At 41.5% G+C, this 27,263-nt stretch overlaps 1 pseudogene; it reads left to right on the top strand.

Annotated features, from left to right (window-relative positions):
* Window positions 1–25,965, top strand: part of LOC118357764 (ankyrin repeat and fibronectin type-III domain-containing protein 1-like) — a 50,837-nt pseudogene extending 24,872 nt beyond the window's left edge.
* The last annotated feature ends 1,298 nt before the right edge of the window (window positions 25,966–27,263 follow it).

Consider the following 27,263-nt stretch of genomic DNA (forward strand, 5'->3'; position numbering starts at 1 on the left):
CCCTTGCTGTCTCTGCCTGGCCGGTTCCCCTCTTTCCACTGGGATTCTCTGCCTCTAACCCTATTACAGGGGCTGAGTCACTGGCTTACTGGGGCTCTTTCATACTGTCCCTGGGAGGGGTGCGTTACTTGAGTGGGTTGAGTCACTGATGTGATCTTCCTGTCAGGGTTGGCGCCCCCCCCTTGGGTTGTGCCGTGGCGGAGATCTTTGTGGGCTATACTCGGCCTTGTCTCACGATGGTAAATCGGTGGTTGAAGATATCCCTCTAGTGGTGTGGGGGCTGTGCTTTGGCAAAGTGGGTGGGGTTATAATCCTTCCTGTTTGGCCCTGTCCGGGGGTGTTCTCGGATTGGGCCACAGTGTCTCATGACCCCTCCTGTCTCTGCCTCCAGTATTTATGCTGCAGTAGTTCATGTGTCGGGGGGCTAGGGTCAGTTTGTTATATCTGGAGTACTTCGCCTGTACTATTCGGTGTCCTGTGTGAATTTAAGTGTGCTCTCTCTAATTCTCCCTTTCTCTCTTTCTTTCTCTCTCTCTCAGAAGACCTGAGCCCTAGGACCATGCCTCAGGACTACCTGACATGATGACTCCTTGCTGTCTCCAGTCCACCTGGCCGTGCTGCTGCTCCAGTTTCAACTGTTCTGCCTTATTATTATTGGACCATGCTGGTCATTTATGAACATTTGAACATGTTGCCCATGTTCTGTTATAATCTCCACCTGGCACAGCCAGAAGAGGACTGGTCACCCCACATAGCCGGGTTCCTCTCTAGGTTTCTTCCTAGGTTTTGGCCTTTCTAGGGAGTTTTTCCTAGGCACCGTGCTTCTACACCTGCATTGCTTGCTGTTTGGGGTTTTAGGCTGGGTTTCTGTACAGCACTTTGAGATATCAGCGGATGTACGAAGGGCTATATAAATACATTTGATTTGATTTGATTTAAGCATATCCCAGTTTAGGCCACCTAACAGTACAAACTCTGAAGCTAAACGGGGGGAAATTCATTCACATATGGTGTCCAGGGCACAGCTGGGGACTGAGCAGAGTCTATAACAAGCGGCAACAGTGAGAGACTTATTTCTGGAAAGGTGTATTTTTATAAGAAGAAGCTTGAACTGTTTGGGCACAGATATGGATAGTAGGACAGAACTCTGCAGGCTATCTCTGGAATAGATTGCAACTCTACCCCTTTTGGCAGTTCTATCTTGGAGGAAAATGTTGTAGTTGGGGATGGAAATTTCAGAATTTTTGGTGGCCTTCCTAAGCCAGGATTCAGACACGGCTAGGACATCAGGATGCTAAAGCAGTGAATAAAACAAACTTAGGGAGGAGGCTTCTGATGTTAACATGCATGAAAGTCAACACATGATAGCGCCTGGGGAATAGGAGTGGAACTGGGGGCTACATGGCCTGGGCTAACCTCTACATCACCAGAGGAACAGAGGAGGAGTAGGACAAGGGTACGGCTAAAGGCTATAAGAACTGGTCGTCTAGTGTTTGGAACAGAGAATAAAAGGAGCAGATTTCTGGGCATGGTAGAATAGATTCAGGGCACAATGTACAGACAATTGTATGGTAGGATGAGAGTACAGTGGAGGTAAACCTAGGCGTTAAGTGAAGATGAGAAAGGTTTCATCTTTGGAGGCACCAGTTAAGGCGGGTGAGGTCTCCGCATGTGTGTGGGGTGGGACAAAAGAGCTATCTAAGGCATTTTGAGCAGGAATGAGGCTCTACTGTGAAATAAAACAATAAGAACTAGCGAAGACACCAGTAGACAAGGCATATTGACAGTAGAGAGAGGCATACAGCAATCACAGGTGTTGATCAGGAGAGCTAAGACAACAGCGGGTACATGGCGATGAATGGGCAGAGCGGGTCACTACTACACTAGGCGAGCAGGGGACACAGCGTTCAGAAAAGCTAGCGGGCCAGGGCTAGTAGATGTTTCTTCGCCGACATCGTAACAGAATAGCCTGTTGAGCGATCACGTCGGCAGTCCAGTCGTGATGGATCTGCGGGGCTCCGTGTCGACAATAAAGAGTCCAAGCCTCTTTATTGGCAAGCGGTACCGGAGGGCCAAGTCTAGGACCAAAAGCCTCCTTAACAACTTCTATCCCCAAGCCATAAGACTGCAGAACAATTAATCAAATGGTCACCCGGACTATTTACATTGACCCAGTTTTACACTGTTGCTCCTTGCTGTTTATGATCTATGCATAGTCACTTTACCCCTACTTACATGTACAAATTGCCTCGACTAACCTGTATCCCTGCACTTTGACTCAGTACCAGCACCCTCTGTATATACCCTCGTTATTTTTATTTTATTGTGTTACTTTTTATTATTGGTTACTTTAGTTTCATTTGTAAATATTTTCTTCATTCTTTCTTGAACTGCATTGTTGGTTGAGGGCTTGTAAAGTAAGCATTTCTCGGTAAGGTCTGTTAAAGTGGGATTTGATTGAATTTGATTTGTAGAGGGAGGAGATTTAAGCCTTGAGACAATTGAGACATGGGAGTGTGTATGGGTGCCATTCAGAAGTTGAATGGGCAAGGCAAACTATTTACGTGCCTTTGAACTGGGTATGGTAGTATGTGCCAGATGCACTGGTTTGTGTGAATAACTGAAAAGCTGCTGGGATTTCATGCTCAACAAGTGTCAAGAAAATGGCATCCAGCCAAGTGGACACAACTGTGGGAAGCATTGTAGTCAACATAGGCCAGCATCCCTGTGGAACGCCTTCGACGCCTTGTAGAGTCTATGAGGGCAAATGGTGGGGCGCAACTCAATATGAAGGTGTCCTTAATGTTTTGTATACTCAATGTATATTTCTTTCCAGAATCTGACATTGCTCATTCCGATAATTCTTAATATTCTTTCTTTCTACTTTGTGGATTTTGTTTGTATTGTTTTGTATTGCTAGGTATTATTACCGCACTGTTGGAACTAGAAACACAAGCGTTTTACTGCACCTGCGATAACATCTGAAAATAAACTTGACAAAAAAAGAAACGTCCCTTTTTCAGGACCCTGAGCGCCTCTTCAACCTCAGGAGGCTGAAGAAATTTGGCTTGTCACCAAAAGCACTCACAAACCTTTACAGATGCACAATTGAGAGAATCTTGTCGGGCTGTATCACCGCCTGATACAGCAACTGCACCACCCACAACCGTGAGGCTCTCCAGAGGGTAGTGAGGTCTGCACAACACATCACCGGGGGAAAACTACCTGCCCTCCAGGACACCTACAGCACCCGATGTCACAGGAATGCCAAAAAGATCACCAAGGAGTAACTGCCTGTTCAACTCGCTATCATCCAGAAGGCGAGGTCAGTACAGGTGCATCAAAGCTGGAACCGAGAGACTGAAAAATAGCTTCTATCTCAAGGCCATCAGACTGTTAAACAGCATTCACTAACACAGAGAGGCTGCTGCCAACATACTGAATCAAATCTCTGGCCACTTAATAAATGGATCACTAGTCATTTTAAATAATAGCACTAGTCACTTTAATAATGTTTACATTTCTTGCATTATCATCTCATATGTTTACACTGTATTCTACACATTCTATCTACTGTGTCCTAGTCTATGCCGCTCTGACATTGCTCATCCATATATTTATATATTTTAAATCCAATTGTTTTACATAGATTTTTGTGTATTAGGTATTTGTTGTGATATTGTTAGATATTACTTGTTAGATATTGCTGCACTGACGGAACTAGAAGCACAAGCATTTCGCTGTACCGGCATTACACTAAACACGTGTATGTGACCATTAAAATTTGATTGGATTTGATTTGATTTTGAAAATTCTCTACTCACCTGCCAAGAAAATCACTTCCTGTCATGGCTGTATCGAAGTGGTGTGAAAAGAGTGTCTCCTATCACCATGCCGCCCCTTGGCACAGTGCAGTATGACCCGGGAGCCACTGTCACATGACAGCAGTCAGCGTGGGGTCAGGAAGTGGCTGGCGGCTGCCTGATTGATCTGGCTGAAAAGGGGAGGGCAGGCTGGTTCCACAGCAAGACCATGTGTCGTGTTACTTGTGGTGGTAGGCTGTTGTAGACATGGAATGGGAGCCTCCCACACACACTGGGATGCATGATACATAGGGACGCTTGCACACATAGAGATGGCGATAGAAACACATACACACTGCAACACAGACACGTAGGGATGCATAGAGACATGGAAATGGAAGTGGCTGTTGGGTCATGCTGTAATAGCTGTAGTTCATCGAGGGGTCAAGGAAACCTGATGTTGGGCCTGGCCTCAGTGAGTTATGGTCAGCTGCGGAGGCACTCGATAGTAAGCAGCACATACGCATATTAAATACAATCTCTACAATGCTTTTCCGCTGGGCTTTGTTACACCAAAGCACACACACACACAGTATAAGACATACAGGGACAAACATTGCCACCCAACGCACTGTATATGCTATGAAAGAGAATATTTCATTTGTCAACTCTATCACTATTAGAGACACTCAAGTAATAATTAAAAAGACCCATTAAAATGTTAACATTTTATTAATTAATTTAGTTTAATTTATTTAATTACATTGTATTTCATAGTGCATTGTGCTAATGCCATCTCTTTGTGTTGTTCTGTGACAGGGGACATATTACTATGTCCAGGTCTCTGCCTACAACATGAAGGGATGGGGCCCTGCCCAGACCTCCACCCTGTCCTGCGCTTCCCCCTCCAGTAAGTCCACCTCTCTATCCCCTCCTTTGTGTGTGTGTGTGTGTGTGTGTGTGTGTGTGTGTGTGTGTGTGTGTGTGTGTGTGTGTGTGTGTGTGTGTGTGTGTGTGTGTGTGTGTGTGTGTGTGTGTGTGTGTGTGTGTGTGTTCGTGCATATGTGTCCATTAATGTGTGTGTCATTCTCATTGAACCATCTAATGTGTCCTCTGAGCAGAATTTCCAATGCCAACGTTGTTTCAACTTTCCGTCTTCCATGGTATTGGGTGGGTGGTGGTTGGCAGCTGGACCCCCCATCCAGGCCGGATGTCAGTGTGTGTAACCATAGCCGTGTGTTTGGGCCAATGAGATCAGTGGTGTGAAGTCATCCAAGTCAACAGCTGAAGAGATGAGTGGCCAGAACAGCTCTCTATTTCTCTTCTTCTCTCTCGATCTTTCGATATCTGTTTCTCTTCCTTTATCTCCTTCATCTCCTTTTTTCGTTCGCACACTCTCTTTCGAGCTCTGTCTCTTCCTCTCCTCTCTCTCATTCCCTTAATCTCTCTCTCTCTCAGTAAGGACACAAGGAGAGGAAGCCCATTTAGGCTATTTAGATGTACCCGGCCCTCAGTCGCTTCCACATTCTGAGTGGGATTCCTGACGGCAAGGTGTGGGATGAGTTTTAGAGTGTGTGCCTAAAAACCTCAGTGCGTCAACTGGTGTTGACTTTCTTAGGTCTCTCAATACCTGACCTGAATGTCCATGGTAGGAAAGAGAGGGAGATGTAACTCCAGTGTATGACTGGAGAATAGACCGTTTGTACTCTGGCTTTTAGAACACATTCAATATGTATACGTTATTGTATATGTAACATATGTAATTGATTATCTGCACGTTTGTGTGTGCGGGCTCGTGTTCATTTTAAGCACGTTTCTTTATTTCCGTACTCGTGTTAAAAATATTAAAACACATACAGACATAAACCAATGAGTGTATGCATTTGTCTGTGCAAGTCTGTATAGTGTGTGTACACTGTACAGAATGTTTGTGAGTGTTTGTATATCTCTCTGTATACATGACTGAGAGAGAAAGAGAGAGAAAGCGTGAGAGAGAAAGAGAGAGAAAGCGTGAGAGAGAGAGAGAGAAACTGCAGGGCTTTCCCTTCCCCTCCCCCCCTCCTTCCCCTCTCTCCCCTCTCTCCCCCTCCCTCCGAGCTAATTTCAACGGTTGCGTGTTTGTGTTTTCTATCTGGGCCACCACTGGAAATATTTGCATGTCAGTAAGAGCTGGGGCCGTAAAGGCCCAACAGTGAGGCCCTTATACGAGGACCACTCTCTCCGCCCGGGGCCATTAAAGAGGCTAGTTGTCCAGTCAGGACAGGAACCTTTCCGGGAATAGAGCTCACGGTGTTTCACCCAGCCTCCAGGGGCCCACGGGGGATAACCAAGACGCCCGTGTTGCTGCCGTCTTATCACCAGCACATCGTCCTCCCTCCTTCTTCTACTCCTCTGCGGGACACTGCTGCCATGCTCTCTCTATTTAGAGGGAGAGTCTATACTAACCTGTTTACCCCTGTGTATACAGTGTGACTGGGGGAGGGGGGATGGGATGTGTACTGTGTTTGACTGTATAGTGTGTGTGTGTGTGTGTGTGTGTGTGTGTGTGTGTGTGTGTGTGTGTGTGTGTGTGTGTGTGTGTGTGTGTGTGTGTGTGTGTGTGTGTGTGTGTTGGGGGGTGTATTTATTTATTTGGATCCCCGTTAGCTTTTGTGTTGAAATTTACAGACAGATGGATTAAAAGTACATTTACATTGTAATACTTCTGAGAGCCAAATTTCTAACTCCACCCATAACTTTTGGACTTCATAGCATTCCAGGAGGCATGGATTATTCAGTCATTGTTAGCTTTACACTTCAGACATGACTCTGCCGTTGTGCTGTAAAATTGTGAATTTTGTCTCTTTGTCACGCCCTGACCGTAGAGAGCTTAATATGTCTCTATTTTGGTTTGGTCAGGGTGTGACTAGGGTGGGCATTCTATGTTCCTTGTTCTATGATTTGTATGTCTGTGTGTTTGGCCGGGTGTGGTTCTCAATCAGAGGCAGCTGTCTATCGTTGTCTGATTGAGAACCATACTTAGGTACCTTTTTTTGTGGGTAGTTGTCCATATGTATAGTTGCCCATGTATAGTTGCCTGTGAGCACTACGTTGGCGTCACGGTTTCGTTTGATGTTTATTGTTTTGTTGGTGACATCTTACAATAAAGAAGTATGTACGCTCCCCACGCTGCACCTCGGTCCACTGTTTTCACCTTAGACGATCGTGACACTCTTGTATAATAAATTCAATACAATAGTTCATACTGGATTAAGCGTACACTTTCGTTAACTGTAACTTTGTTAGTTATGTTCCAACATTCTCTCCATCTTGTGCCAATATCAGTTATTTCTTAGTCTTGGTTCCAGTAGTTTGAACACTAAACAAAAATATAAACGCAACAGGTAAAGCTTTGGTCCCATGTTTCCTGAGCTGAAATATCCCTGTTGGTGAGCATTTTTTCTTTGCAAAGATAATCCATCCACCTGACAATGTGACATATCAAGAATCTGATTAAACAGAATGATCATTACACAGGTGCACCTTGTGCTGGGGACAATACATTCATTTATCTACCATAAGCCGCCCCCAACATCGTTTTGAGAATTTGGGAGGAAGTCCACCCGGCCTCACAACTGCAGACAGTATGCTGTTGTGTGGGCTAGCGGTTTGTTGATGTCAACGTTGTGAACAGAGTGCCCCATGGCACCGGTGGGGTAATGGTATGGGCAGGCATAAGCTACAAACAACGAACTCAATTGCATTTTATCAATGGCAATTTCAAAGCACAGAGATACCATGACGAGATCCTGAGGCCCATTGTCGTGCCAGTCATCCGCCGCCATCACCTCATGTTTCAGCATGATAATGCACGTCGCCATGTATTTATATGAAATGCATAGATTAGGGCCTAATGAATTTATATCAACTGACTGATTTCCTTATATGAACTGTAACTCAGGAAATTCTTTGAAATTGTTGCATGTTGCATTTATTTTTTTCCGGGTATATTTTTTTCTCTGAGATTGTCAGTTGGATAGGCTCTCTGCAAGGTTTGCATATCTTACCTATGACATGTACATTCTTTTCTGACTCAAATTGGGTTCCAAAGATTACTCTGATGTCCAAAAGATTTCAAATAGAAATGTCTTTAAGTTGCATGTATTTGAAAAGATCTGCATTGGTCAGTAATACATATATTTCCTGTTAGCAAGTCATTTACGGTTTCTCTGTCTTTAGTTATCCATAGAAACCAATTTTATTGGTGAATTCTGAAAAGCTATCAAATGATGTTTCCATATGGTTGTGTTTTTAGGGAGTGATGTTGGTTCTTTTAGAATATGTTTCATTTCCTTCCGTATTGTTATAGTGATTTTTAACTATAAAGTTGTTCATGTTCTTAGCTTTGCGCTTAGAAAATAGACAATTAAAACGATTGTGTGGGTGAGAATGCGCTTCTTCAGTATCTACCCATTGTTCCTCTTTATTGCATTTAACTAAATGTTGCAAGTAAAAGCCCTGGGTGGCGAGTTATACAATTCAAAGACTGGAAGGTTAAAACCACCCTCTGATTTAGGAAGATGGAAAACTTTCCTTTTCCTTTTATTTGTCCAGATAAAGACTGTTATGATTGAATATTCTTTTTGAAAGAATGTCTTCAGTGGGTTAATTGGGATTACCCAGAATAAATGTAAAAACTTTGGGAGTAAAGCGATTCTGAAGAGATTTATTCTACCTATAAGATTCATGGAAATAATGTTCCGTTTAATTAGATCTGCTTTCATTTTGGTGATTAATGGGGAAAAAGTATATTTATATTATATTTATATTGTTTCCTGTTACTTATTAAGCATCTTAAGTATTTTATATATTTTTTGGTCCTGTCTAATTCTTTCTGCAAGCGGCATTTTTACAAATGAATAAAAAATAAAAAGCTGAAATGTCTTGTGTCAATAAGTATTCAGCCCCATTGTTATGGTAAGCATAAATGCATTCAGGAGTAAAAATGTGCTTAAGAGGTCACATAATAAGTTGCATGAACTCACTCTTCTTTATTTGAGTTTAACCTGTAGATGTTAGCTCTCTTCAAAAGTAAAAAATCAGTTCAGAAATGCTATTTTCTTCTTCACCTTGTAACATTTTTTGTGTGCTTTTTCTAAAATAGTGATTTATTTTTCTTTAATTAAAACGTCTAATTTAAATCGAACTTTTGCAGAGTTTGATGATCATTCCCCTAATGTACACCTTAATAGAATCACAAATTATATTGGGGGGTGGCTTTTCACTGTTCTCTATGTCTACATTTGTATTGGTAAAGATTTTCTTTTTTAATTTAGGTATTTAATTCATACATTTCGGGTCTTCAAGATGCTCTGTTCATTCTCTATATTCTGTCGCTAAGTGTAATTTCTGTTGGTATAGTTAAGCATGATTGTTCAGAGCATTTTCAGTAAATTGTTCAGAGCATTTTTGGAAATAAAAATGTAGTCAATTCTTGAACAGCTTGTTTCACTTTGAGAGAAAAAAGGACTAGTCTTTTTGAGTTGGGAGGAGTAATCTCAAATTGTCACGTTTTAGATTGCACTTTGGATTTGCTTGAATTTGCCTCTTTTATTGCTGCATCTGTCAATCTAATTGAATGTATGATTAAGGTCACCTGCTATGTCGTGCGCCATTTTATTTGAGCTGGTCGGTATTTATAGGTAATTCTTTCTGACTTTTTTTTTAAAGATATCACATAGTAGAACTGCATAAGTGTTTGTTGCTCTCCACTTTCTGGAGGACCGGGTTTTGAAATCAGTGGAATTTGAGTATGATAGCTAAAGAGATGGAGAAAACACCTGTCTGCAGATTACATCTTCAAACTAAGGGCAACCATGGCATTCGTGACAGAGAGGGAGAAGTGTCCATCCATGTATACGGGTAACATAGTCTAGCGAGCTACATTTTCAGAAATCACACATTTCAAATTTAGTCAGAAAGTCATTTTCATTTACAGTTAAAGCAAACTGCTAGCTAGCTAGCTAATGTTAGCTGGCTGGCTCGCTAACTAACATCACGTGTATGATCTGTGTAGTAATATGTTTCGTATCTCAGACCGATTTGCTTTGCTAGTTATAGCCTATTGTTAGCTAGTTAACATTGAACCTGGTTGGTTCGCTACCTGCAGATTCATGCAGGGTAGTAACATCATGAGTTGGGATTATGTTTCATTGTTTAGCTAGCTAGCTATCTACATTTCTTAACAAAAGACTCCACTATGCAAGTAACCATTTCAATAGAATGTTCATGAGGTCACCGAGACAACTGTTGATTGACATAGGTGGTAAATTCGCTCTGGCTATCAACACCGATTTCAGACCAGTCTCGTCTGAGTGTGTCAGAGCGCAGAACAACTGACACATTTTCGAATGCTCAACACCTGTTCAATATGGCCGTGTCAGTAAACATTGTCAAAAAAGCGTGTTTAAATTGTTGCCAGCAGCACAGTTAGTCACGCTCTGGATGACATGAAAACAGTCTAACTAGCTCTGCTAGGGCAAGAAAAATGGTCAGAGTTGGGTGTTCTCTCATTATGTGTCTGGAAGTATCTAACAAGCTTGCCAATGTTAGCCAGTTAGCTTGGGTGCTTGATGGCCGCTGTGAAGTCAGAACGTTCGGATCAACCCTACTCATCTGCCAGAGCGTCTGGTGTGCGCTCTGAACGCTCCGAGAGGGACACGTTTTGAATTTATGAGGGGAGAATCTGACAGCACAGTCGCAGTCACCAACGCTTTGGATAACATACAGTAGTTCCTCCTTTAAAAGTTGCGAGCTTACACAGAGGGACTTAGAGGTACCCTGCATCATGGCTTCATTGCTCCAGACAACCACAAGGGGGAGGTAGAGCACCCATTATGCATTTGGGTCCCAAGGTTTTTATATGACCAATCATATCGAGTGGTTCCAATGACGAATTTTGATGCGAGTCACCGGTCCCTGGTGACTTTCTTCAGCAAAGATGGCTGACACAACATAAGTGTCACCAAATGTAAGTTGTTATAACGTCATAAGTCAAGCAAAAGATGTACAATTGATGTACAAATTGCATTTTTTTGTCATAAAGTTATTTTACGAAAATCGCTATTTAGCATGTTCTGACTAGCTACAATTAGCTAGCTAAATTGAATTTGTAATTCATGTTGTTTAATGTTTTAGGGAATTCTGTGAAAACCAGGCTGTCGTCTTGTGAAACAGTGGATGTAAAGAATCTAGCTAGCTAAAGCATTTACTGCAAATTGAAAAGTACAAATACGTAAGCTTGCCTTCCAATGCAGCTGAAGTAACATAGCTAGCTAACTATTTACTTGCTTATTGTGTAGTGGAGGATAAAAATTACTTTATGCCTATGGATTTGTAGCTAGCAGTATGTTGCCGATCTGTGTTTGGACCCTAAAACGTTAGGTTCTGAACTAATATTCATACCAATCTATGAACCTCAGCTATCAAAGTTGTTGTATCAAAACTTTGAGTGGCATTAATGAAGCCTATAGATTGAGTAGAATATAATAACTTTATTGTGCCAAGGACGCAAGTCCTATATACATGTTATGTAGTTATTACCACGCATGAGATTCCCACATTGTAGCCTGTACATTGAATATATTCACTGATCATCTACTCTTCCTTGGCAAATAAAGGTGTGGTTCAGGTATAAATCTCGGAGACAATATTTTTCAGTCATATCCAATACCAGGTGTATCAAACTCCATTATTTGAATGATGCTGTGTCTGCATGTATGTATTACAATTATACACTTCAACAGTGTTTACCAATCCTGCTCCTGGGACATCAATGATTACACATTGTAACTATGCAATAGACTAGAAAAATGATTTAAAGTAAAGGCTGATTTGTAATTCACATATCCAGAAGAAGAAAACTATGCATATCTAACTCCCTTTATCTGCATTTATCTGAGGACACAGGATAGTTTTTCAACAAGATACTTAACCAGTGGAGAATTTGAAACGCTTTATTTGAAAGAGGTTCATTATCCAGGTGTTATAAATACATAATGCATTATAATTATGAAAATTGTAATGTTATATTATAAATACAAGTTCAATCTGTACTTAAATGCACATATGGTGTGCATTATAAAACGAGTAAGACAGACAAGGTGGGGAGAGAGGTGTAGAAGACCGAAAGGGAAAGAGGCAAAACAGAGGCAGGCAGCATATGATTCATGAATTACAGTGCTACCCTAATATTCTCTCACATTGTCTCTAGCGGTGTCTCCTAACCAGCCCCCGGTTGGCCCGAAGATGGATAGAGAGCATGATTAGGCATTGTTTTTTTATTCTAACGCGGTCAGTCATCATAATCATCAGGAAGTGAAACTCAAAACTGACCGTGGCTCATTAACTCTGGGACTACTACATCTCTATCTGTATTTCAATGTAAAGCATCTCTTTAATAATACTTCCTGGTGACCTGACCTCTCACCTATGATCATGCTGTGTCCTCTGTGTCAGCCAGATCAGATGCGGGAGGGGTTCACCGACACAGCTGATATAACCTAGAGGATTTTGGGAGAATTGGGAGAGGGATGAAGTGAAGGAGAGAGACAGTTATTGTGTGTGTGTGGTCTCACCTGGTGTCCACACTAAGTGGCCAAAGAGTACTGTTTGCTGAAAAACAGACACATGAGGACAAACAATAGAAGATAATGTCATTATTAGACATACATACCACTTGAAGCTTGATGATGACTTGATCATTTGAATCAGCTGTGTAGTGCTAAGGCAAAAATATATATACACAGGTGTTTGGAGCATTCCGATATGCCACAGCTGGAGAGGCGTCAGGTTCGCCTCCGTACTTATCGGGTGATTATTCCAACTCTCTGTGAAATGCTACCAATCTGCCCACAGATCTGAACACATATCCCGCACAGAAGAGGTGGATAGAATTTGACAAGTCAAGGTATCCTTCTTCCTCCAGACTGTGCATGTGAGACAGGTTCCATGTACACCAAGACAGGCAGAGGGGAAGAGAGAAAAAGAACACAGAACAGTTTAACTTCTTGCGTCGAGCCATCCCGGATCCGGGATCGTGACTACAGCCTCAAGCTTGTGTAAATCTATCCGCAAGCTCATTAGCATAACACAACGTTAACTATTCATGAAAATCGCAAATGAAATGAAATTGTGTTAACACTGTCATCTCAGATTTTCAAAAATATGCTTCTCAACCATAGCAAAACAAGCATTTGTGTAACAGTATTGATAGCTATTGATAGCTAGCGTTAGCATTTAGCGTTTAGCATTCAGCAGGCAACATTTTCACAAAAACCACAAAACCATTCAAATAAAATAATTTACCTTTGAAGAGCTTCGGATGTTTTCAATGAGGGGACTCTCAGTTAGATAGCAAATGTTCAGTTTTTCCTGAAAGATTATTTGTGCAGGAGAAATCGGTCCGTTTTCTGCGTCATGTTTGGCTACCAAAAAAAACGAAAATTCGTTCATCAAAACGCCAAACTTTTTTCCACATTAACTCCATAATATCGACTGAAACATGGTAAACGTTGTTTAGAATCAATTCTCAAGGTGTTTTTCACATATCTCTTCATGGTATATCGTTCCTGTTAGTATCCTCTCTGTCTCAATCACATGGATGAATGCGAGCAGCTTGGAGATTACGCAGCAATTTCAACAAAGGACACCGGGCGGACACCTGGTAAATGTAGTCTCTTATGGCCAATCTTCCAATGATATGCCTACAAATACGTCACAATGCTGCTGACAACTTGGAGAAACGATAGAAAGGGCAGGCTCATTCCTGGCTCTTTCACAGCCATATAAGGAGACAATGAAAAACAGAGCCTCAAAAATCCTGCTCATTTCCTGTTTGAAGTTTCATCTTGGTTTCGCCTGTAGCATCAGTTCTGGGGCACTCACAGATAATATCTTTGCAGTTTTGGAAACGTCAGAGTGTTTTCTTTCCAAAGCTGTCAATTATATGCATAGTCGAGCATCTTTTCGTGACAAAATATTGCGCTTAAAACGGGCACGTTTTTTTATCCAATAATGAAATAGCGCCCCAATAGGTTGAAGAGGTTAATGTGAACACCGCTGACAGCAATACATCTTCCACGGCCTGTTCCTCGGACAGGGAACATCTGGCAACATCTACATGTTCGACCCCTTGATCAGCTCGCACTCTGAAAGTAAAGAAAATAGCTTATTTTTTGTAGATATGAAAATAATAACTGAGATATGACCGTTCAATCTAAAGCAGCAGATGTTTTTTTCAGGATACGTCAACACAGCCCAGAAAGCTTAACACCATACTGATATTGTAGTTGTTCATTACGTGATGGGACATATGCAAAATGCATACAAAATAATTGTATTTTTTATTTATCTTGATAAAAACATTGGAATTCAAGGTGAAATGTTTAATCTGCTTCATTATTTATGCATTACCAGTTATGAAGAACTCCGATTTCATGTCATTGAAAATTTGCCTTGGAATAAGTAAGAATAAAAAAAGTTAAAATAACTACTTAGATTTGATGGAGGCACTATACATCTTACTACCTTATCAATTTATGATTTTTATAAATGTGGACGAGTGTAACGCTTTTCTTCCATCGAAGGAGAGGAAGACCAAAATGCAGCGTAGTTCGTGTTCAACATGTTAAATAAAAGACGATAACGTGAACACTATACAAACAAACATACAAAAACCCTAGACCAGACAGAACACATACATCCCCCATGTCACACCCTGTCCTAACCAAAATAATACAGAAAACAAAGATAACTAAGGCATGGGCGTGTAGGAACGTTTTTCTGGCAATGATACCAGCTACATGCTGCAAAGACTCTTCGCCATTGTACATGATGGTCCATTGCTCTGAGACTTCGTTTGAACATTCTAAAGCCCGCATGGGGCATCCTTGCCTTAATGCCTCTGACTTTCTGGTCTAACTCTTCATCCGACATATCAGAATAGCATTCCCTGACAGACATAGTGTCCTTTCATCCTTCTGTAAAAAAAAAAAGCTAACCGTTACACTGTCATGAAATATGATTATACATCGACTATGAAACAAATAGGACATGGCCTGCTTATGAGTTGCCATGAAAGAAAGTTAGATTGATTCAACTGAAAATGGTGAGAACAAGCATTCAAAGCTAAATGTTTTTGGTTAGCTTGAGAATAATAATTGCATGATTAATCATTCTACGGTATGTATGTCTATGTAATATAGTACAATGTTATGTACCGACACTGAATCGTAGGAGCTAACTACTAGCTCTGTAAAAGTTGGATGGAAGAACGCCCAGTGCTGCTTACCTGAGATGCCATCATCACACAGTCCTTCTTCGTAGGTGTCCACTATGACTTCCTTTTTGTTGGAAATTAAGACTAAACAGTATTGGTTGTAACCGAACTGAAACTCAAAATATGGCCAAAATGGAGGGTGGTTGATAACGAAATTAAATAGGAGTTTTGTTTTCAAGTACATTTTTTGTTCTATAAATATATTTTGGAATAAAATGCATAAAGTCTCATTTTTCCTTATTGTAGGCTACTACCACCTTTAGTCTTAAAAACTTCTTAGGGCTGCAATCTCGTTAACGGGATCGATATGACATCAGCCAGTGAAAGTGCAGGGCTCCGAATTCAAAACAACAGAAATCTCATGTTTAAAATTCCTCAAACATACATGTATCTTATACCGTTTTAAAGGTAATCTTGTTGTTTATCCCACCACAGTGTCCGATTTCAAATTGGCTTTACAGCGAAAGCACCTAAAACGATTATGTTAGGTCACCACCAACTCACAGAAAAAGAAAAAAAGAGAGGAGTCACAAAAAGCACAAATAGAGATAAAATGAATCACTAACCTTTGATGATCTTCATCAGATGACACTCATAGGACTTCATGTTACACAATACATGTATGCTTTGTTTGATAAAGTTCATAATTATATTTAAAAAATGTATGTGTATCGGCAGGTTGGAGGGAGATTAATGGCTGTGCACCTCGCCAGCGGTTCCAGAGGGAGGCGCTAGACCAGCTACTGGGACACATTAAAGAGGCACACCTTCACTGTGTGTACCATGGTATAAACATTCTCTCTATCTTCTCTTCTCTTTCACCTCAACACTGATATTGGATCAGACCGTTCTGAATCCTGCTCGATGTTAAGGTTAGATTGGGGCTATATTAATCTGGATAGGGAAAATGTGAGTCATACTGTGTGCCACACTGAAATGAGCCACCATCTTTTCATGAGACAGCCGTTCTCCCAAAATGAATAATGGGTCATTCACTTGGAGTAGGAGCATATAAAATGCCAAGTATCTCTTGGGGATATTGTTCAATGCTTCACCATTAGCTGGCTCCCAGGTTTGCATTTCTTTCTAAAATACCCCTTACAGTAAATTGGCTCCATGAATGTCAAGGCCAGATCACACAGAAGATTTTCACTGTTGGTTGTGAATCCAGTTTCACAACCAAACAGTCAGTCAGTCAGTCAGCTCAGCCCAATAGTGTAACGGTCGGAGATAATATATGCAGATACTGTATATATAGTGTACTATGTATAATTATACTATATAGTTTATATAGTGCAATGATACTGTATATGTCATATGCCATAGTAATTGTAGTAGTTGTACAGTATGTGCATATATATATAGTATACTGTGTATAATTATACTATATACATAGTGTAATGACATAATGTAACGTCATGTATAGTAGTCAGAGGGGTAGCAATGTATACTATATACACATATAGCATAATGATATAATGCAACATGACATATAGTCATCAGTAATAGTCTATATAATAGTCAGCATTCAGTCCCCTGGCCAGGCTTTTCCAGAGTACGCAGCACAAGTTCATGCACGGTAGCCAAGATCGTCTGTACCGGGTCATGTTTGTTGTTCTTGTAGAGACGGAGGCTTGACGCTAGTTTAAGGGGTATAAATTAGCACTGACTGGCTGCAGCCCGGTCCCTCTACAGGCCTCCAGGACCGCTGTCTGCTACCACCCTCCCACCCCCCGCCCTGCCGGCACCCCTTCTCCAAACACTATTAATTAAACTGTGAAAGGGGCCCTGACTAACACTGGCACCCCAGCGGACGGCTATACCTGTCTGTCTTACTCAGTGTCAGGGCGGTAAGGGGGGTTAGTGGGGGGGCGAGTTGAGCTGCAGCTCGTTTTCGTGTTATTCCACCTCGACTCGTCTCATGAAAAGAAAATGAGTTAATTTCTCCTGAATAGGGCATTTATTGACTTAAATGGCCTGAGCCTAACCCTAATCCTAACCTTAATCCTAATGCCAACCTTAACCCCAAACCCAATAACCCTAAACCTAACTCCTAACCCTTAAACCTAACCCTAACCCCTACGCCTAAAATAGCATTTTATTTCTGAAATGTCCCACTTCTGGGCCCCACAAGGATAATAAAACCAAAAAAAACACACACTCACACATCCAGCCCCCCTTTGGGAATGCACTGAGAATGACTGGTTCCCTCTGGCCCTATAATCTGCAGCAGAGTGTGAGTGACTGTGTCAACTTAACCTGAATAGAACAACACATTCCGCCACACCACATACATCTAAATTGTGGGACAACAGGATCCCATTCCTAACAGTGATGCACCGAGGAAAATAGATTCTTACTGTACATTCTTACTGTGTCTTTGGCTTGGTATTCTATGAATCATTGTCTTGAATGTCTCGTCCTTCCAGAGCAGCGCAAGCCCCTCCACATGTGAGGAAACACTGTATCCAAAAGCCTGCGCCACCTCTTCCAGCCCAACAGCAAATTTGTCAAAAGCTTGAAACGGTACATAACCACTGTTCAATCTCCCTTTACACCTCTATGTATTGAGACCCGCACAGACAGCTGTGTGTTACGTGTTATGCTGTTCGTTGGTTGTGTTGTACTTACCACTACCCAGTGTTCGTGGTGTTCGACATGCCAGTCAACCTGCTGTCTGCCAACCACGGGAATGCCTGGAATGTTCTTGTGCCGGGCATCCTAGTGGTTGGTGGAGTGGCGGGGGGTGGAGCATCGCAAATTTCAGACCATGTTTAGCCGTTCTCTCTCTTACGTCTGGTCTTAATAAGAGATGGTCACGGTTGTTTATATATGGGTATCCTTAATTTATTTGGCGTGGGCTACGGCCAAACAGTAGTCTGTGTTGAGTTGGATTAATAAACCGGGAATTCATAAACTCAACCTCTGTCTGGGCAACCAACTTGTTTTAATGAGTCCTGGAGAAATAAACAAGTATAAGTTATTACTGTGCGATTACCATTTGACGCTTTACATTTACATTACATTTAAGTCATTTAGCAGACGCTCTTATCCAGAGCGACTTACAAATTGGTGCATTCACCTTATGACATCCAGTGGAACAGCCACTTTACAATAGTGCATCTAAATCTTTTAAAGGGGGGGGTGAGAAAGATTACTTTATCCTATCCTAGGTATTCCTTAAAGAGGTGGGGTTTCAGGTGTCTCCGGAAGGTGGTGATTGACTCCGCTGTCCTGGCGTCGTGAGGGAGTTTGTTCCACCATTGGGGAGCCAGAGCAGCGAACAGTTTTGACTGGGCTGAGCGGGAACTGTACTTCCTCAGTGGTAGGGAGGCGAGCAGGCCAGAGGTGGATGAACGCAGTGCCCTTGTTTGGGTGTAGGGCCTGATCAGAGCCTGGAGGTACTGAGGTGCCGTTCCCCTCACAGCTCCGTAGGCAAGCACCATGGTCTTGTAGCGGATGTGAGCTTCAACTGGAAGCCAGTGGAGAGAGCGGAGGAGCGGGGTGACGTGAGAGAACTTGGGAAGGTTGAACACCAGACGGGCTGCGGTGTTCTGGATGAGTTGTAGGGGTTTAATGGCACAGGCAGGGAGCCCAGCCAACAGCGAGTTGCAGTAATACTTTACTTTCTAATAACTGGTCAATTCTGTAGCGTAAAAGAAAGTGATTGTGTATCCTCCATCCCCAGGTGTCCGACCTATGGGAGGAGATTCCGTGGCTGCAGCAGTGTCTCAGCCCCTCCCAGTCCTTCTGCTCATGCACCCTCCAGACACGCCTCAAGATGCTGCAGGCCATCTCCCAGCTCCAGGTTCTTCCTTACACGTCAATACTGTTATAAACATGACATAACACCTTAATAACACCTTAGAAACACTCATGGTTGTTTATGACTGGTTACGACTGATAACGTGGTCAAAATCATCCAATCTTCATCGAAACAAGCAACTCTTAGCCAACACCATTAAATATTTTTGAAAATTGGTCAGAACCATCAAATATTAATTGGAACCATCAGATTCTGGTCGAAACCATCAAAGTTAATGTTTCTTTGAAAGTGTATTTTTGGGGATGTTTTTGCAGGGCATGCTGGGAACTCAGGAGCTGGGTCAAGTTTATTTTGAGCCAATCAAAGTCTAATATCGTCCCCCAAGGAGCCCACGGCTTTGGACATGCTGCTCATCACCCTCTATGTCGGTCCCAACCCATTACAATCACTGGTGTTTGTATCTTAACACTGTAGGGACACTGACACCCTTTTCCTTAAGCATTGCATAATCCCCAGGGACTAAAATGGAATCATTTCTAATAGCTAATTGGATTGAATTCGGATCGAGTTTGAATCTGAGGATAGTGATAAAAAAATATGAATTGTAGCTATTTGGATTCCTGCCAGTACTTACAGTAACTGCATTTCAGCATACACAGAGGATAAGGCTCCATTCATGCCAAACCAAAATAGCAATGTTTAAACTGTTCCTTACATTTACCCTTAACCACATTGCATGTGATTATTTTCATTGTAAACACACATGGCAATTCCCTGCCTGTCATACCTACTGGTCACTTGTATCTAAGTAGTCTATCAAGCAAGTCCAGTTGACTCACAGTCACAGCAGACATGTAAATGCTATAGACAACGGACCCATGCCAACAAAACAGCTCCCGTAATCTCTTATGCTCAAATTCCCTGAAACACCATTCATTTAAATGAGAGTAATTCGAAGATTGGAGTCTTTCAGACATATTGGGTCAATTGCAACGGACAAGCAGAATTTAACGTGCACCTGCAGGTCAACGCTGGACCTGAATGTTAAAACAAATGTGTTTGCAACCAAAAACCCACAAGAATAAAACAGCATATCAGTTGATCTCTTGCTGATACCATATCAAGTGATTATGCTACTAGACAGCTGCAACTAGGTTCTCTACTCCCGCCCTCAAGGAAATATTGACAGGTGTATCGGAAACCATAAGACTGGTGAATGTAAAAATACTTCAAGTATAATAAGAATATATAAGTAGTAAGCCTGTATCTCATTTAAATGTTTCACCTCAAATGGCGAAATAATATAATATGTGCTATTTGAAATAGATGTATTAGACTACATTTGATTTAAAAAAATATTAGTAGATAATATAACTCCCCCAGATCTTGATAAGACATTACCATTATTTTTAAAGACAACTTTGTTTTTAACCCTTTGACGTGTACGATCACGTATTTGTGATTGTTGTTGAGGGGTCCTTGTAGCGTATGATCACAAATATGTGATTGGAACAGTAACAACAGAACGTATGATGCAACAAACGCATCTTTAACAGCATCGTTTTCTGAAAATCACCTAAACAATGTTTTGTACTGATGGGAAATGAAGGTCTCCACAACTTTGTTCCTCAATTTCACCTTTTATTGTAAAAGATAAATGCGAACTTCCTCATCCAAACATGACAAGTAACACATCCACAGCTCATCTCTTTCCATAAACCTATCAGAACTCAGGATAAGACCCAGATGCAGACAGTTCGAATCACAGAAGTTTCTTTACAAAACAGGGGGCAGGAAAACGACAGATCAAGGGCAGGCAGAGCTCAGTAATCCAGGGCAGAGTCCGTAAGGTACAGAACGGCAGGCAGGCTCAGGGTCAGGATAGGCAGAATGTTCAAAACCGTAAGAACTAGAAAACAGGGACTAAAGAGAGCAGAAGTACAGAATAACACGCTGGTAGGCTTGACGAGACAAGACAAACTGGCAACAGACAAATAGAAAACACATGTATAAATGCACAGGGGATAATGGGGGAAAATGGCCGAAACCTGGAGGGGTTGGAGACAAGCACAAGAGAGGTGAAGCAGATGTGACAAAACCAGTTTAAATAACAGTTTGGGCTGACAAAAAAACAACATAAGTTAGCAATTTAACAGCTAGACGTGTTTACAATGTACCAAATCTCTGGTGAACATAAGGGAGAAATGCAAAATTGTTTAGAAAGGAGATGTGTAAATTCTTTAGCGATGTTTGTTTATGTTTGACTTGGCGAAAACTCCCTAATCCCAGAATGCCTTTCACTATAAAACGCAAATAAACAAAATCAAAGATGGCTGCGCCCATTTTCTGAAAAATATTTACTTAGTTTAGCCACTTTTCAGCATATAACAAATCTTCGATGTACTTGTTACAGTGTATACAAGAACCGGAGCATATGACTTGACAAGTCGTTTACAGTTTTTCACAAAGAAAATAAAATCTTATCACCTCACAGATCATCACACCAAATACAAGCCTACTGCCTAGCCATAGTGTGAAAGCTAAACAGGGATGAAACCATGTTATGGGGGTTTGTGGGGGTATTAGCTTCTTTGGGCCCCCCCCACACCCCCCTTCTTCTCAATTTCCGCCTGAAGACATACGCTAATCTAACTGCCTGTAGCTCAGGCCCAGAGGCAAGGACATGCATATTCTTGGTATCATTTGAAAGGAAACCCTCTGAATTTTGTGGAAATGTGATTGAATGTAGGGGAATATAACACAATAGATTTGGTAGAAGTAAATACAAGGAAATAAACATACATTTTCTGTTTTTTATTGTTGCTGCATCATCTTTCAAATGACCAAAAACAGCCAAACATACAGATAGGATGCTGCAGATTATTTGAATGAAGGACATACGATGGCAGAAATAGCTGAGCAAAGTTTTAGACAGATAACTTCAAAAATGAGTGAGCTACATGACATTGAGCATGAAGTCACCCAGGTGTCCCACACAAATGTACCCAAATGTACCCAAGTGGCCGATTTGGTACAGTGATACATTTTGAAGGAAAGAACTATATACAAAATACATAAATGCTATTCTAACACACACCAAAAGTATATATATAAAACAATAAAAAAATAACAAGGGTAACTATTTACTCGGTTTCGCTTTCTCTATTAATTTCCTCTATAATTTGTGTTAAATATGTATACCTAGACTTTGTTTTAGCTTTTCCTGATTTATTCGCCATAATTTAAATCTATAAACTTTCTGAAAATGCTATTGACTATGTACTGCTACGCGTAACACTCGTGGCTCCATCAAGTAGGATTTGTAATTGCGAATGAACCTCTTTTACGCCAGAGTTTATGACAAATGCTGGTCTTCAAATGTATAACCATTACATATTGCCGTTTTCCTCAGCTCATTGGCTATCTTCCAAGCTAGATTTCAAGATGATCAGTGGTTATTGGGCCAAAATACAGTCAATCAACAATAGACCGGTCCTACCATTGGTGCGCAATGAGGTCATTGATTGGTGTCTTCAAATCGGTTTATTTTGGTCAATACGTCCCGGGAAAAGAACCATCAAGTATGGTTGTGTTAGTAACAACCAGAGGATTGCAATGAAACCAACCATGACTGGATAAATGTTTGTTTAGTGTGCGTAATTACCACGAACGCTTCGTCCAAAGTTAAATGAGACGGAAATCACGACGCAAGCGGTTTACAAATGTTTCGTGTTAGGCTATAAAAATGGATGTTATCAAACAAAATGAACATTCACTGTGTAGTTAGGACACTTGGCATTGCCACCAGAGCAAGATCTTCAAAGGTAAGCGATTTATTTTAGTTTTATTTCTGACTTTTATTTCCGACGCTAATGCTTGGTTGGAAAATGCTAGTAATACTTGTGTGTAAGGGAGCTGTCCTCAGAAAATCGCATGGTTTGCTTTCGCAGCAAAGCCTTTTTGAAATCTGACACAGCAGCTGGATTAATAAGATGTTCATCTTTTAAATTATGTAAGATACATGTATTTACAAGAATGTTTACTATGACAAATGGTTTATTTACAATGTTAGCTCTCTGCAGTTTCACCGGATAATGGCCTGGTGGGACATTAGCCTCTCACCAACCGTAGAGATGTTGAAGTCCATGGGGGTAGAAATGGGGAAAGGTATCATAGGGGCATATGATGCAGGAAATAATGGGGGATTTATCAATAAATGGGGTGCAAACACAGGAGAAGTTTATATACTAAATAAAAATGAAACCCCTGGAAAGGGGCGTCTTAGCTGGCAACCCTAACATACCAACGTTACAATCTGATGCCGTGTTCAAAACAACTGGGAACTCGTAAATCTCTGACTTCAGTGTGTTCAAGACAACTGGGAACTCGGATAAAAACTAGCTCCGACTGGGATTTTCTTTTTTCCGGACATCCAACTCGGAATACCAACGGCGGTCTACAGGCTCATAATTGGCTCAGCATCTTCTGTTTTTGGGGAAACGGAAGGTTTGGCAGGGATAGGCCGCCATAGTAAATAAGAATTTGTTTTTAACTGACTTGCCTAGTTAAATAAAGGTAAAATTTAAAAAAATACATACTGTGTGCTACAGTAGAAACGACAACACGATATACAGAAAATAAGCCACTTACTGTGATAGGAATGTATACATGTCCAAAGTCCAATTTGTAAGGAAAACAATGAAGGCAATGCAGGTGCCAGGGAGAAAATGCGCTGTGGGGAAAAGTCTGTACAGGGCCGGTTCTGACTAGAGATGTGCAATGTCTTCATTCTTGATCTGGGGAAACACTGAGGAAGTGATTGGGCTCTCGTTGAAGAGTGAAGCTTTTCCCCAGCTCAGTAAAGCCTCAAACATACAATTCGCTACACAAGCAATAGCATCTGCTAAATATGTGTACGTGACAAATATGACTTGATTTGAAATGGACTACTTCTTATGTGAATTAATGAGGTGGAACACATCTCAATTGAAACTGTTGTTAGAAAATGTAAAAAAATTGACAAGTTGAAACATGGTCTATAGATAATTAACAGGCAGCGTGCCTTGATTTGAGGACAGTGTAGAGAAACTCTCCTGTTTCTTAACAATCACATTTGGGAACAGTGAGTGCATTTTGACATCACGTGCATAAATAAACTCACGCTGGGGTGACCGTTAGAGATATTTGGAACTCACACGTGAAAAGGTTAAAGACAAGTTTTAATTAATGGATTACATGAATTGGAAACGAAGAGGTGTCCGGTAAATTGGTACTTTAGATGGCAAACAAACAAAAAAAATTCAATTGTACGGAATTATTGTCAAATAGATAAATTGCCCTTAGTCTGCTAAAAAAGCAAGATTCATTTGTTCCGATGGTAATACCCACCAGAGGTCTTGAAAAATATTGGCAGCAATCAAAACTAAAAGTTCCCCCAAGCATCTGCTTTAGGGACCGGTAAATCGGTGGCCAATGATGGAGGCAATTGAGATCAGCTGTGAGTGTGATTTTACCATGGTTTGATTGTTTAACAAGAGATAGATAACACCTTGTGTTAGTGCGCTGCTCATTGCAATAGGCCCTACTGTACATATCCAGAAAGGCTAATCAAATAAAAGTTCAGTGTTCGCGTACACAGTTTAGCAGATGTTGCAGCGAAATGCTCATTTTCCTAGCTCCTAACGATGCAGTAAAATGTCAAACACAAAAAAATCTAGAAATAAAAAAATCCAATAAACATTCAGCTTGTCACTACCAATGCTCTCTGAATATGAATTAGAGTACATTTTTGTTTCTGGTGAACCTAATACCAGCAATCTGATGTTCCTTTGTTTGCGCTGCATGTTGGTTTGGGGTTTTTATTCCAAAAACAATGGCTGGAGCTTGAGTTCTGGCGGTCACGATCAACTCCATTGATGTATTGGATACAGTATAAATATAGTTTATGATTCCAAATATGAACAAATTATATAATTGAACAAAAGTGAAATGCATTATATGGTTATTATTTAATATGAACTTAAAAACCCCAAATACCATAGACTGGAAACAACCCGATCCTCAAAGCAACAACAATATCAAAGGCAATCCCAGTCTCATGTCTTCCCCATCTGGTTCCCGTCATTATTTCAGGAGAAGCTGGCATACCACAGACGGAGCAGGAAGCTCCTCTGCCCAGAACTGTACCTGGGCTACCTGAAGCTGTGTAGCGCCATGGACCAGAGCAGAGCCCTGGTGCCTCAAAAGCTGCCCACAACGTCCTTTGTCACACCAAGATACGAAACAACTGTAATGTGTCTAGTTAAAGTAGCTGGATATCTGGGTTTATTAGTGAATTTATTGACTTCGTGTTACAGTATTGTTATTGAAATACTAGCTGTTGTCTGTAATACATTTGTGTGTGTGTGTGTGTGTGTGTGTGTGTGTGTGTGTGTGTGTGTGTGTGTGTGTGTGTGTGTGTGTGTGTGTGTGTGTGTGTGTGTGTGCGTGTGCGTGCGTGTGCATGTCAGGTAGGAGTGGCAGTGGCTGCAGGCCCTCAGTTCTTTGGAGTCTCTGGAGATGGACCAGGATGTCCAGAGCGCTCCACACCGTCTCCTACAGGACCTACGCCGTGCTGCCAAGGACCTCATGACCCACATGAGCATCCCCGTCAGCCAGGTCCGCATCCATCCATCCATCCATCCATCAACTATTGCTTATTATCACTGGATAAGCATTGTAGATCCTGAGCATTTAAAACAATTATAAAATGTCAGAAACACCCAAAGATGACCACAGTAAAGATCTGTAGTTGTACTGAAGTTGTAATACATTTTAACCATCCTTCCAGCCATCAATTTCTTACATCCATGCTGTATATCCATCTACTACATGGCAATAATGTCATAGTTGGGACTCAGTATGCTGTCCCCCTCTTCCAGGCACAAGAATTCTGTATCTATGCCCAGGAAGTGTTGGAGTTTGGGGACAAGGTGTCCTTTCCTGCTACTGCTGCCCCCCTCTACCCCTACTCCCCCCGATCAGGCTTTCTCACCTTGCCTCTGCAGGTCTTTGAGCTGGGTCAGTACTGCTCTGTCTAGTAGGATTTCCTTATTTTTTCCCATTACTGTTATTTATTCAACTATGTACTTTCAGTTGACCTCAGGTTAGTTGGCCTATTGGGACTTAAAATGGTTTGTGCAGTTGACTCCAAATGAATGCTTGAGACTGTTATGACAGTGTGCACTAAACCCAAAGCAATTAAATGTCATTAAAAAGTTATGTGAAACTTATCTGAAGTACACTGATCAGGAGTCAACTGCATAAAGTGCATTTGTGACAGACCGGCTCAAATTTGTTTTACGTAGCACAATTTGAAATTGTTTCTTTTTACATTGGATAAAACTAGAGACTCAGATCTACAAAATGGTATATCACATACTGCATTTTTGAGGAACAATGGGAAAGTAATTCTGCTTTGATAGTTGATAAACTTGAAAACTCGCTTTTGAGAAAAGGGCCTTTGAATACTGGAGAGCTCTCCTTTGTGTACACACATTCAGCATTGTTAACACCCTATTAAACCAGCTCCACCAGCCCCTCATCTCTTTAAGGATTCACATGTGAGGTCATGTGCTAAACAGTGAGTAGTGTAGTAAAGATTAAGACTAAAAGTGGTAGTAGCCTACAACAAGGAAACATTCCAGGTAAACAGAAAGTGTCCAGATAAAAATATTTTATAAATATTAGATGACGCTCACCCAGACACACTTGTCATAAATTGATGGGTCATGTGAAAGAAATGCTATAACCCCCAGCCACATCCAGTGTCACGACTTCCGCCGAAGTTGGTCCTTCTCCTTGTTCGGGGGAAGAGAGTGAACCAGGATATGGGCAGGTTTCTGCGGTCCTATTGCCAGGACCGGCCGGGGGAGTGGGCGGAGTTCATGCCCTGGGCAGAGATCGCACAGAACTCGCTTTCCCACTCCTCCACTAACCTCACTCCCTTCCAATGCGTAGTGGGGTACCAGCCGGTTCTGGTGACATTTGGAAAGGTGTTAGCATTTTTATCTGTGAATTATTTACTATTTTTGTATGCTTTTCAATCCTGTCCCCTCTACAGTTCACTTTGATGCCTACTGCCCCAGCTTTATAGGGCAGTACTGCCGTGTGTCTGCCCTGCTGGAGCTGGAGTTTCTCATGTCCCAGCAGACCCTGAGGGAGGCCTTCTCCGAGACGGAGCTCCATGCTGCCAAGCAGAAACACCATCAGATCCAGGAGCACATGCAGGTAGATGGAATTCCTAGCTGATATAACCATAACCCTGATATCTTGATATGGATTTAGTCTCCAGGTGCTCAATAGTGATAGGAGGTACAGAACCCCTGGCTCCGGGGCA

The sequence above is a fragment of the Oncorhynchus keta genome, chromosome 24 (assembly GCF_023373465.1).
Source record: "Oncorhynchus keta strain PuntledgeMale-10-30-2019 chromosome 24, Oket_V2, whole genome shotgun sequence".
NCBI classification, from domain to species: domain Eukaryota; kingdom Metazoa; phylum Chordata; class Actinopteri; order Salmoniformes; family Salmonidae; genus Oncorhynchus; species Oncorhynchus keta.